A 10,805-nucleotide genomic window follows, 5' to 3' on the forward strand; every position below is an offset into this window, starting at 1 on the left:
TAACTTGGAGCTCAAAGAAGCAGTCAGTTGTGGCCTTATCAACTTGTGAAGTAGAATATATTGCAGCATCCTCAACTGCATGCCAAGCATTTTGGCTATAATCTTTGCTTTGTCAAATGAATATACTTAATGTAGAGAACATAGAACTGCTGGTTGATAGTAAATCAACAATAGACTTGGCCAAAAATCTAGTATCCCATGGTAGGAATAAACACATTGATACTAAGTATCATTTCCTTAGAGACCAAGTAAGAAAAGGTTGAGATTGATAAAAAATTTCATTAACTTAGATTCAACTAAAGCATTGCAACACTGATTTTTAGGTGGCTGAAAACGCTGTTAAATGTCATACTTCATATATTTAACAATACTTCTTCAGTGAGCGCAGTTAAAAGTGTTATATTTAAGAATGCTTATTGAAGCAAACACTGTTAAAGATCATACATTCATATATCTAACATCACTTCTTCAGTGAGCGCTGTATTGTTAAAAGTGTTATCTTTAACAATGCTTATGGAAGAAAGTGATGTTAAAAGTCATACTTCATATATTTAACAACACTTCTTCAATAAGCGTTGTTAAAGATCATACATTCATTCATATATTTAACATCACTTCTTCAGTGAACATTGATAAATGCTTGTTTTAGTGAGCGAGAATCTTTTAAAATTCGGAAACAAAACCTCACACAATAATACACATTTCACTCAGTTTATTATTTCTCTTACTTTTCTTCTTCTCCATGAGTTACATTTTTTCCTCTTTTTGTTTTTAGTTTCTCTCTTCAAGCAAGTTATCGGTTTTTGGTTTTTGGTTTTTCTCTTCCAGCCTAAGGTAAATCACTATCTTATTTTACCTCATTTATTTCTTTTTGATTCAATCTTGATACTTGCATATACACCATAAATAAAAAGTCTTTGATGCATTTGAATCGTTAGATTTTTAAATAATTAATTTATTTATGATCAATTTGGTGGAAACATTTCACTAACAGTGTGATCTTTATTTGTGGTAAAGTTATGCAACTATGGTGTTCTAGGTTTTTTGCTGTAGTTCACTAGTTTAGAAAACATAGTTTGAGTATAATGGTAAATGTTCTTTCTCAATTGCTGTTAATTTTTTATTTTTTATAACTTTTGCAATTTGTTTAGAGATGCCATTTTTTATTTGTATTTGCAGCTTGCAATAATCATTGAGGAACACATGAACACCAAGTAAGGACTTGCACATTGGAGGAAAAAGAATGAACAATTTGCATAAGATCTCATTATTCACATGTTATTTTATAATATTGGAATATGATAAGGTTGAATGTAGCTGAAGTCGTTGGTGATTTAATAAATCTTGTAAATATGGTGGAGTTGGACATGCTTGTCATATATTGGATAGAATGTTTGGAAGATATATTGTCTTATTTAGAAAGTAGACATTTAACAACGCTTGCTTCAGTGAGCGCTGCTAAATGTCTACTTTCTACAACGCTTCAAAAAATAATGTTAAATATAACCTTGTGTACTATTGTGCTCAATAGAAAGTGTCTCAAAAACGTTGTTAAATGACAATTTTAAGTGTTGTAGTTTTGATATTCTGGCGTAGTGATTGTATCTCTCAAAATCAGACAAGATAGACTAATGACATAGTGATACATGTCAATATGAGCAAAAGACAACTGTCCAGCAAGTATAGATCTTCCAAAGCTACCTGACATTGGAAAAACAATCTTCGTTTGTCCAGGATAGACCCAACATACCATTTGATCGATCAAATCAACCTCATCTACAATGGAACTCACATGATATACACATACTTATTAACTCTTTCACTTTATCTCTTACTTATTATTCTTTGATATTCTATATATCTCTCACATATTGGCTTGATCGTATGAGAACCATTCCACGTAATTACCCCAATGGGTTCAAGCACTTCTGAGGCTATAATAGATGATTTTGATCAAGTTACCACAATTCGGATCCATCCTTTCAAGACAAAAGAACATATGTGATATGTGGAGGTGTCAAAATAGACTACCCGAACGGGTTCGACCTAGCTCACCTCAGGTTCAGGCTAAAAAGAATAGATACAATTTATCCATATCAAGTTATAGTCGAAACCTTCCCTAAGCGGGTTGCGGGTTGTGGCGTCCGGGCACGGACAATACTAAAAAATATTTATTTAAATTTTTTTAATCTATTTAATATATATATATATATATATATATTATAGTAATGGTAATATAGACACAAGTTTAGAATGAACTTTATATGTCAAAGTATAATAACCATCGTAATATATGATCGTTATTCTTTAATTTCTATATGATGATCTTTTGTATGCTATTTATCAATACTTTTGTTGTGAACTATTATGTTAAATTTGCTTGTGTGGAGTTCTCAATGGTAAAAAATTATGTTGTATTTTAGTTTAGTTGTAAAAAAACTATTTTCTTTATTATATTTTTGTTGTAGAAGTTAAATATAATTAAATACACAATTAAGAAATGAAAAGTGGAATCTACATGGTTTAATGTATTCTCAATTGATTTGATATACTATTTTGTTATTGTGGTTTCAAAAGATATTATGGAATATAGGAAAAATAATATAATACTTAACTTTAAAAACATTATTGTAATTTATAAATATTTATATTATAGACATCACTCTATTTTCTATTCAAAGTTCATACAATATTTATCATAACACATGTCATTTCAATCAACTTTTGTTATATCAACTCCCCTTTTGATATATATGATGATATCTTTGTTTCAAATATACCAACCTATTAATGCATATATTCTTATATACTTTAATCAATACATATATGTTTTTTAAATTTACTTTAGACATTATTGATCTTAAGCATGCGTAAGAGGGAACTGATTTTTTATTATAAGTTATTTTATAATATAATTTTTACCTAAGGCTTAATACCAAGCCAAAGGTCCCGAAAATATTAAAAAATAAGGGAAAGCGAGTAGCCCAAACCCTCCCGAGTAAGACCAACCCGAGCTCGGTTTTAATATAGTCCGACCAGTTCGAGCTAGAAAGCCCGAATTTAACAAAAAGTACCTAAAATGATATCCAAATCCTATAAATTTGTGGGTTTTTGGTGGGCTGGCTGGACTGGCCATGCCCATTTTGACACCTCTAGCTGTATTGATACTATTATTCAAGACCCGAAGTTGGGCCAAGTCATACAACTTTAGGGAGATCAAAAATAGTTTACTTTCGTATTTGACATATAGCTGCATAATATCCCGATAGTAGTACCTTCTTGGCTTGCACAACAACAATATGTTGGAAGCTAGTTTGGAGGCAATTTTAATTTTTGTCAACCTATTTTGGTTTCTCTTTAATAATTAAAAAAATTAATAATTTCAATATATTTACTTAGATCTTAGTATTAAGTTGCACATATTAATTTTAATTTCAATTGATTTTACATGTCAAATATTAACCATGTATATTATGTTTGGTATGGTCAATGGAAATTATTATTTGTAGTCAAAAACGTTTTGTAATTACATTTGAGATTAACATTTTTCACAAAGATTATAAAATGTTTAACGTAAAAATTTTATTCATCATTTTCATAAGCTTATATATATTTACATATTTTGATATTTGTGATAATATGAGTTCAAATATTTTACTATATAGGAAAATCCAATATTAAAATATGAGAAAAAAAGAGAGGTTTGATAAAAAAAATAATTATTTTGTTGAGAAATAAATTTGAATCTTAGATAAGGAATGTGTTTTTACTCTTTTCGAATTGTAAATATTTCTCAAATTCAACATGAATCTACCTGATTCAAAAGGGAAGTACTTGCCTCTGTCTCAATTTGAATTAGACTGCGTACCATCACATATCATCTAAACTATGATAATATGTAATCTTATGTATATAAGATCATGATTATGGAAAATGTTTAAATCTTAAGTTTTATTTAACATGACTTTATAAGCTTTGATATTACATGATAATAAGATATAATCAATCCTTATCAACATTTTATTATTCCAACACACACTTTTGATATTCATTCTTGTGATGCTTGGATCCGAAGTTTATCAAATGGCAGTGGCGGACAACAATATGTGCGAATACATTTGCAACCAGGACCATAAAGTGTTTGACACCATATGTCTGCGCTACAAGGAAAATGCTCAATGCGACCCCACGCATATGATTCTTTACACATATCTGTATTCACATAAATAATACATGAACAAAATTCATATTATACATTGCAAGTAAATTTGGATGAATAATTAGAGTATAGTGAAAATAATATAGGATATAGAATTGGATCCATACATTTGAACAAGAGACACGATTAGGGTCGCGTAAAACAAAATTTCTAACCTGTTGCAAAGATGAAAACCAATACAAAAGCCAGTTTAATAATTGACATCCTCATACTTAAGTAATTGTCCACACTTGAAACTTGATCAAATAAGAACTTTTGAATGGATGTCTCAAATCATTGTGAGCCCCTCGAGAGTATTACAACTTCCAAAAGATGAATTAGGTCCTTCAATAGCTTATATTTTCAATATGCGTATAATATCTATGTATTGTTAGTGTAAAGATTTATATAAATCACTACATTATCCACAATTCATTTGAGTTACATTCTTTGAAGAGTCAATGATGATTAAATATGAATAGTGGATGACGAAATGACAGTGACAATATATAAAACGCATACACTATTAGTCTATACATATTTTTCTCTTTCAATATTAGAAAAATTACATCTCATTTATTCTAGAATAAATGCATTGCTTTGAATAGTCAAAGACTAATTATTACAAGAAGTTAAGATATTGATGTAATATTTCAATTGATCCTTGTGTATCGTACAATATGAAATTCTTATGTTTAATATTTAGGGTCCGTCGTGACATTTTATAGGCCATTCACATAGTAAAATAATAGACATTATTTATCATAAGAAAATATGTTAAATTTAAATGTCGGAATTTAAAGGAAAATGAGAGTTCAAAATAAGTCACGATGACAACAAAAACAACTATTCATTCATCATAAAAAGAATTTAATTATGTAAAATAATTTGCAATAATATTTCAACTAAAAAAGTCTCATGAAAATCATGAGAAAATGTAATACATTTTTTCTTGCTCATTTAATATTTGTTATTTGTTGCAAACTTGAGTATAATATTTTATGTTTATTTTTTAGTTACATTCTTAATAAATCTAATATTTTGTATGATCTTTTATTTTTAGTCACATTTCACATGGAAATTATTTAGCACAATATGTTTTTAAACTATTACTCACATTCATAATAAATTCATACTTCGTAAGGCAATAATTCAAAATAATTAATAAAGGTAATAGTACACATGTTCTTTAGTAGTGAGATTTTTTGTGTAAAAAGAATAATTATCTATTTAGGTAAAATAATTGGTCCCGTTATTTATGCGTCATGTATGACACATTTGTCACACATGCATAGGTAGACATATGAATACTTATAAACAACTCTTATTTGAAGGGATAATTACTTATTCCAAAAGATATTATTACATTTTTTTTGGGTAGATTAAATTTTCATTAATATAAAACGTCTTCTACGAATTTTGGACATAATACAAAAATATTATTATAAGTAAACAAAAAATAAAAAATAATGACAAAACCACAATAAAAATACTTACATTTAATGTTGTAGTATCATATATGATAGTTCAACTTTTTCAGACAAGGAATTTGTAAATTGTGTATTGCTGGTGAGTATATGAATTGATTTTGACGTTGAAAAATATTTTTTTTTTAGTTTATTACATGCATAGTTTTATTTATTGTCAATTAATTTTATTTAATTACCCATCCTTTATATTCTTGTGCAAAGTATAGGCAGTCACACTAAATTCAACCAATAGCTTACATTTTCATCACATGGAAATTTAATTTCCTATCTCACTTATTCTATGATAAATGTCTTGCTTTAAATAGTCAAAAATTAATTATAATAAGAAGTTGATATAATTACGTAAGATCTCACAGAATATCTATTTATTTATCTATATATATAATGCACTATCAAATATTAGTGTTGAATACTTAGGGCTAGTCTTGATATTTTATAGGCCATCCACAAAGAAAAAGTGGGAGACTTCCTTTATTATAAAAAAATATGTGAAACTTATATGTCAAAGCTTAAACGAAAATAAGATATTAAAGCAAATCATGTTCAAAAAATAAGTACATAAAATGAGAACATATAATATATTTCAACAATGAAAATTCACCTATGAAAATTGTCATAAAATGAGAACATATAATATATTTTCTTTTTCTAATAAGATGTGGCTTCAACATCAAGGTCTAAGGAGGGTGGTTGAGTCTCACTGGTCTAACACTGTAGTGGGATGTCCTATGTATGTTCTTTCTAATAAGCTCAAGGGTCTTAAGACTATTTTGAAAACCTGGAATAAAGAGGTCTTTGGCAACATTCATTTAAGGGTTAAGAATACTTTAACTTCTGTTGAGTTTATCCAGAAGAAGCTCTCAGGTGAGGGCCAATCTGATCTCCTTTTGGCTCAAGAGGAGCAGGCTCAAAAGGACTTGTTGGTGGCCTTGAATTCTAAAGAGGAGTTTTGGAAAGAGAAGTCTAGATTGAATTGGAAGATCAGTGGGGATAGGAACACTAGCTACTTTCATAAAATTGCCAAAATCAGGTTTGCTACTAAGTCTATGTCAATGCTTAGATAGGAGGATACCACTCTGCTTGATCAACATGAAATTGAGGAGCATGTGTTAGATTACTTCACCAAATTGTATGCCTCTAACAATGATATTCTCCCCAGTAGTCTCATTAACCAGGTTATTCCTCAGCTGGTTTATGATGATGACAACATTATGCTATCCTCAATCCCTCTGAATGATGAGATCAGATCTGCTGTATTTGCCATGAATGGTGAGGGGGCACCTGGCCCTGATGGGTTTGGTGGGTGTTTTTTCCAGGAATTTTGGGATATCATTGGTCATGATGTGTGTCAATATGTTATTCAGTTTTTCACTCAGGGATGGATCCTTCCCAATCTTAACTCTAACAATATTGTCCTAATCCCTAAGTTCTCTGGTGCTGACAGAATTGAGGACTTTAGGCCAATTTCCTTAGCAAACTTCCAATTCAAGATCATTACTAAAGTCTTGGTTGATAGGTTGGCTCTTATTGCTCCAAAAATTATCTCCAACCAGTAGAGGAGCTTCATCAAAGATAGACATATCCAGGACTGCATTTGTATTGCCTCTGAAGCAATTAATCTCCTTGACCACAAGACCTTTGGTGGTAATCTTGCTTTAAAGTTGGATATCAAGAAGGCTTTTGATACTATTGATTGGAGGTTTCTATTGGACACTTCAAGGCCTTTGGTTTTTCGAATTCCTTCACCAATTGGGTAGGGGTCATCCTGAAGTCTACTAAGTTATCCATCTATGTTAATGGTCATCTGGTGGGCTTTTTTAGTTGCAAGAGAGGGGTTAGGCAAGGTGATCCTTTGTCCCCCCTTCTGTTTTGTTTGGCTGAGGATGTGATCAGCAGAGGCTTAACTAAGCTGCTGGAAAGTGGGAAAATTAGCTCAATCTCTGGCCCAAGGATTGTCACCCCTAGTCATGTTCTTTATGCTGATGACATCCTGATTTTATGTAAAGGGATCAAAAGGGAGTTATCTGCAATCAAGGATTTGTTCATTGACTATGCTAATGTTTCTGGTCAATGTCTAAACCTTAGCAAGTGCAAGTTCTATTCCATTCAAGCCAATGCTAGGAAAATTACCAATCTCACCAACTGGTTGGGTTTTGGAGCTGGCCAATTGCCCTTCAACTATCTTGGTGTCCCCTTATTCAAGGGTAAGCCAAAAGCTATTCATTTGCAACCAATTGCTGATAGGATTGTTAACAAGTTGCCCAATTGGAAGGGATCTTGCCTCTCAATTATGGGTAGAGTTGAGCTTGTTAAATCCATCATTCATAGCATGTTAGTTTATAGCTTTCATGTTTATAATTGGCCTGTCAATTTACTCAAAAAGATGGATAATTGCATAAGGAATTTCATCTGGTCTGGGGACACTCATGTTAAAAAGCTTGTTACTGTTGCCTGACATAAGGTTTGTTGCCCTGTCACAGAGGGTGGTCTTGGCATAAGATCTATTTCAGCCATGAATCAAGCTGCAATTCTCAAACTTGCTTGGGACATGAGATCCTCCTCTAAGGAATGGGCAACCTTTTATAGGAAGAGATACTCTAAAAGGACCACTTACACAAAGTCCTCTGTTTGGCCTGGTATCAAAAAACATTGGCAATTGATCAAGGACAATTCAATCTGGTTATTGGGAAATGGAAATAGCATCAACTATTGGTTGGACAATTGCTGGGTTCCCCTCTAGCTGATCTCCTTGCAATTCCTGATCCATTCTCCTTTGTTCTCCAAGCCAGAGTTGCTGATTTCATGCAGGATTCATCTTGGATCATTCCTGCTTGGTTGGCTAGGCTTCACCCTGCAGTGTGTCAGCAAATTGTGAACACTACTATTCCTAATGCCTCTACGGATGACAAACTGGCTTGGTTACATTCCACAGATGGATCTCTTAGTATGAAAGAGGCTTATCTTTTCACCAAACTTGCCCAACCTCAGCACAATTGGTGCAAGCAGGTTTGGTCAATATCAATTCCTCCCTCAAAATCCTTCCTTACTTGGAGGCTTTACAATAACAGATTGCCTACTGATGAGAATTTGCAAGCTAGAGGCATGACTATGGGATCCATTTGCAATTTGTGTTGGTCTAGTGAAGAGACATCTAATCATTTGTTCTTTCAGTGCAGTTTTGCAATTGATATCTGGAACTAGTTGAGTAGCCAACTTGGCTTTAGATTAGATAATGGTTCCATTCAAAGCTTGATGAACATCTCTAAAAGGTGGAGCCCTCAAGTGAATCTGGTCATGAGGGCTAGCATTATTAACTCAATCTCTGTCATCTGGTATTGCAGGAATAAAGCCAGATTTGAGAATTTATCAACCTCCATTGCCCAGGCAACGACAAAAATAAAAAATGACACTTCCTTTACAGGGAAGTTCTCTAAGCTTTGTGTTAGGTCGTCCATGCCTGAGTTCTCAATCCTGAAGGCTTTCAATGTGACTTGTCATTACAACAAGGCTCCTACAATCTTTGAAGTTAACTGGAACCTCCCTTCTCCTGGTTGGGTAATAATTAACTCCGATGGGGCTGCTAAGGGCTTTCCTGGGCACGCTGGGGGAGGTGCTATTTTTAGAGACAACAGTGGTAGTTTCTTGGGTTGCTTTGCCTCTTACTTCAGTATTCAAGACTCTCTTTATGCTGAAGTCCTTGCTGCAATCTTGGCTATCCAAATTGCCTTCTCTAACGGTTGGTTTCTCGTGTGGCTTGAGTGTGACTCAACTTGGGTGGTGGAGATCTTCAGGGGTAACATGGCTGTTCCTTGGAAGCTAAGTAACCTAATGCTAAAGTGTAGGAGAACTATGTTGTCTATGCAAATCAAAATATCTCATATATATCAGGAAGGTAATGTTTATGCTGATAAGTTAGCCAATTATAATGTCATTTCTAGGTGTGATTCTTGGTGGACTGCTCCACCTAATTTTATTTTGCCTGATTTTCATAGAAACAAGTTGCTCCTTCCTAACTATAGGTTTGAGGATTTATAATGGCTCTTTGTAATCCGGTTTTCTAATATATTTCTGGGTGTGTTTCACCCTTGCATAAAAAAAACAAAATATATTTTCTTTTTCTTACTTATTTGTTATTGTTACTGTTGTCAGACATGAGCCTACTATATATTTTTAATTATTAGGCACATTCTCAATGGATCTCATATTTTTTACACTAAGGGCAGACCTAATTTTAATTCTACCTCTCAAATATGATAGCATAATAATATAAGGATTACTACAATTAATTAAATATAATATATGTAATTTAATAATTAATAAAAGGAAGAATTCTTCACATGTTCTGCAGTATTGATATTTTTGTGTAAAATAAAAAACATGAAAGTACAAAATATATGTGAAGGTAAAAAAATTGTCCCATGTTAATATTTTTACTCATTCTGAATGATATTAGTATTGATATTTTTACTCACTTTGAACTATATTAGTTTCTTATCTATAAGATGATGTAATACCTTATTTAAAAAAAAAAGATACATTCTATAATAGAAACAAAAGATGAATTTATATTAATTAATACTTTATATTTTCAACAAATTAAAATTTATTTTTTATCTTTAAAATTTGTCATCTAACTCATCTAAAAATAAATATGGTGCTGTTAATAGTCAAATATTTATTCTAAAATAATAGCCATCAAATAAATAAATATATATATATATATATATATATAATATTGCTTGGTTTTGAAGCTGTAGTACTCTTCCAATAATGTTAAACTTTTTATTTGAATTTTTGACTTAATGTTAAATATTATTATGAGTAAATAAAAAACAATAAATAATTATCAAGGACCATAAAAAATAATAAAAATTACTTACATTTAATGCCTTGAAACATGTATGGAAATCTAATTTTTTACACAAACAATTTGTAATTTTTTTTTTAAGGCTGGGTGAAATACATAACTATGAATGAGTACATAAATTGATTATGACTTTCAAAAATATTTTGTATAGATTTCTAAATTTTTCATTTTGTTTGTTTATGGTCAATTGATATTATCTGTTTACATACATGTCCTTTAGATTCTACTACAAAATATTTGGCCAATAAAC

General features: G+C 31.3%; 1 long non-coding RNA gene across 1 annotated transcript in view; it reads right to left on the minus strand.

Moving 5' to 3' along the window:
• Nucleotides 3,925-10,805, minus strand: part of LOC109347176 — a 10,698-nt gene continuing 3,817 nt past the window's right edge. The window contains exons 2-3 of the long non-coding RNA XR_002107570.1: nucleotides 4,375-4,471; nucleotides 3,925-4,212 (exon numbers count right to left, since the gene is read on the minus strand). This is a non-coding gene — a long non-coding RNA (uncharacterized LOC109347176). The remainder of the gene's footprint in view (nucleotides 4,213-4,374; nucleotides 4,472-10,805) is intronic.

Source organism: Lupinus angustifolius, chromosome LG05, assembly GCF_001865875.1.
Source record: "Lupinus angustifolius cultivar Tanjil chromosome LG05, LupAngTanjil_v1.0, whole genome shotgun sequence".
NCBI lineage: Eukaryota > Viridiplantae > Streptophyta > Magnoliopsida > Fabales > Fabaceae > Lupinus > Lupinus angustifolius.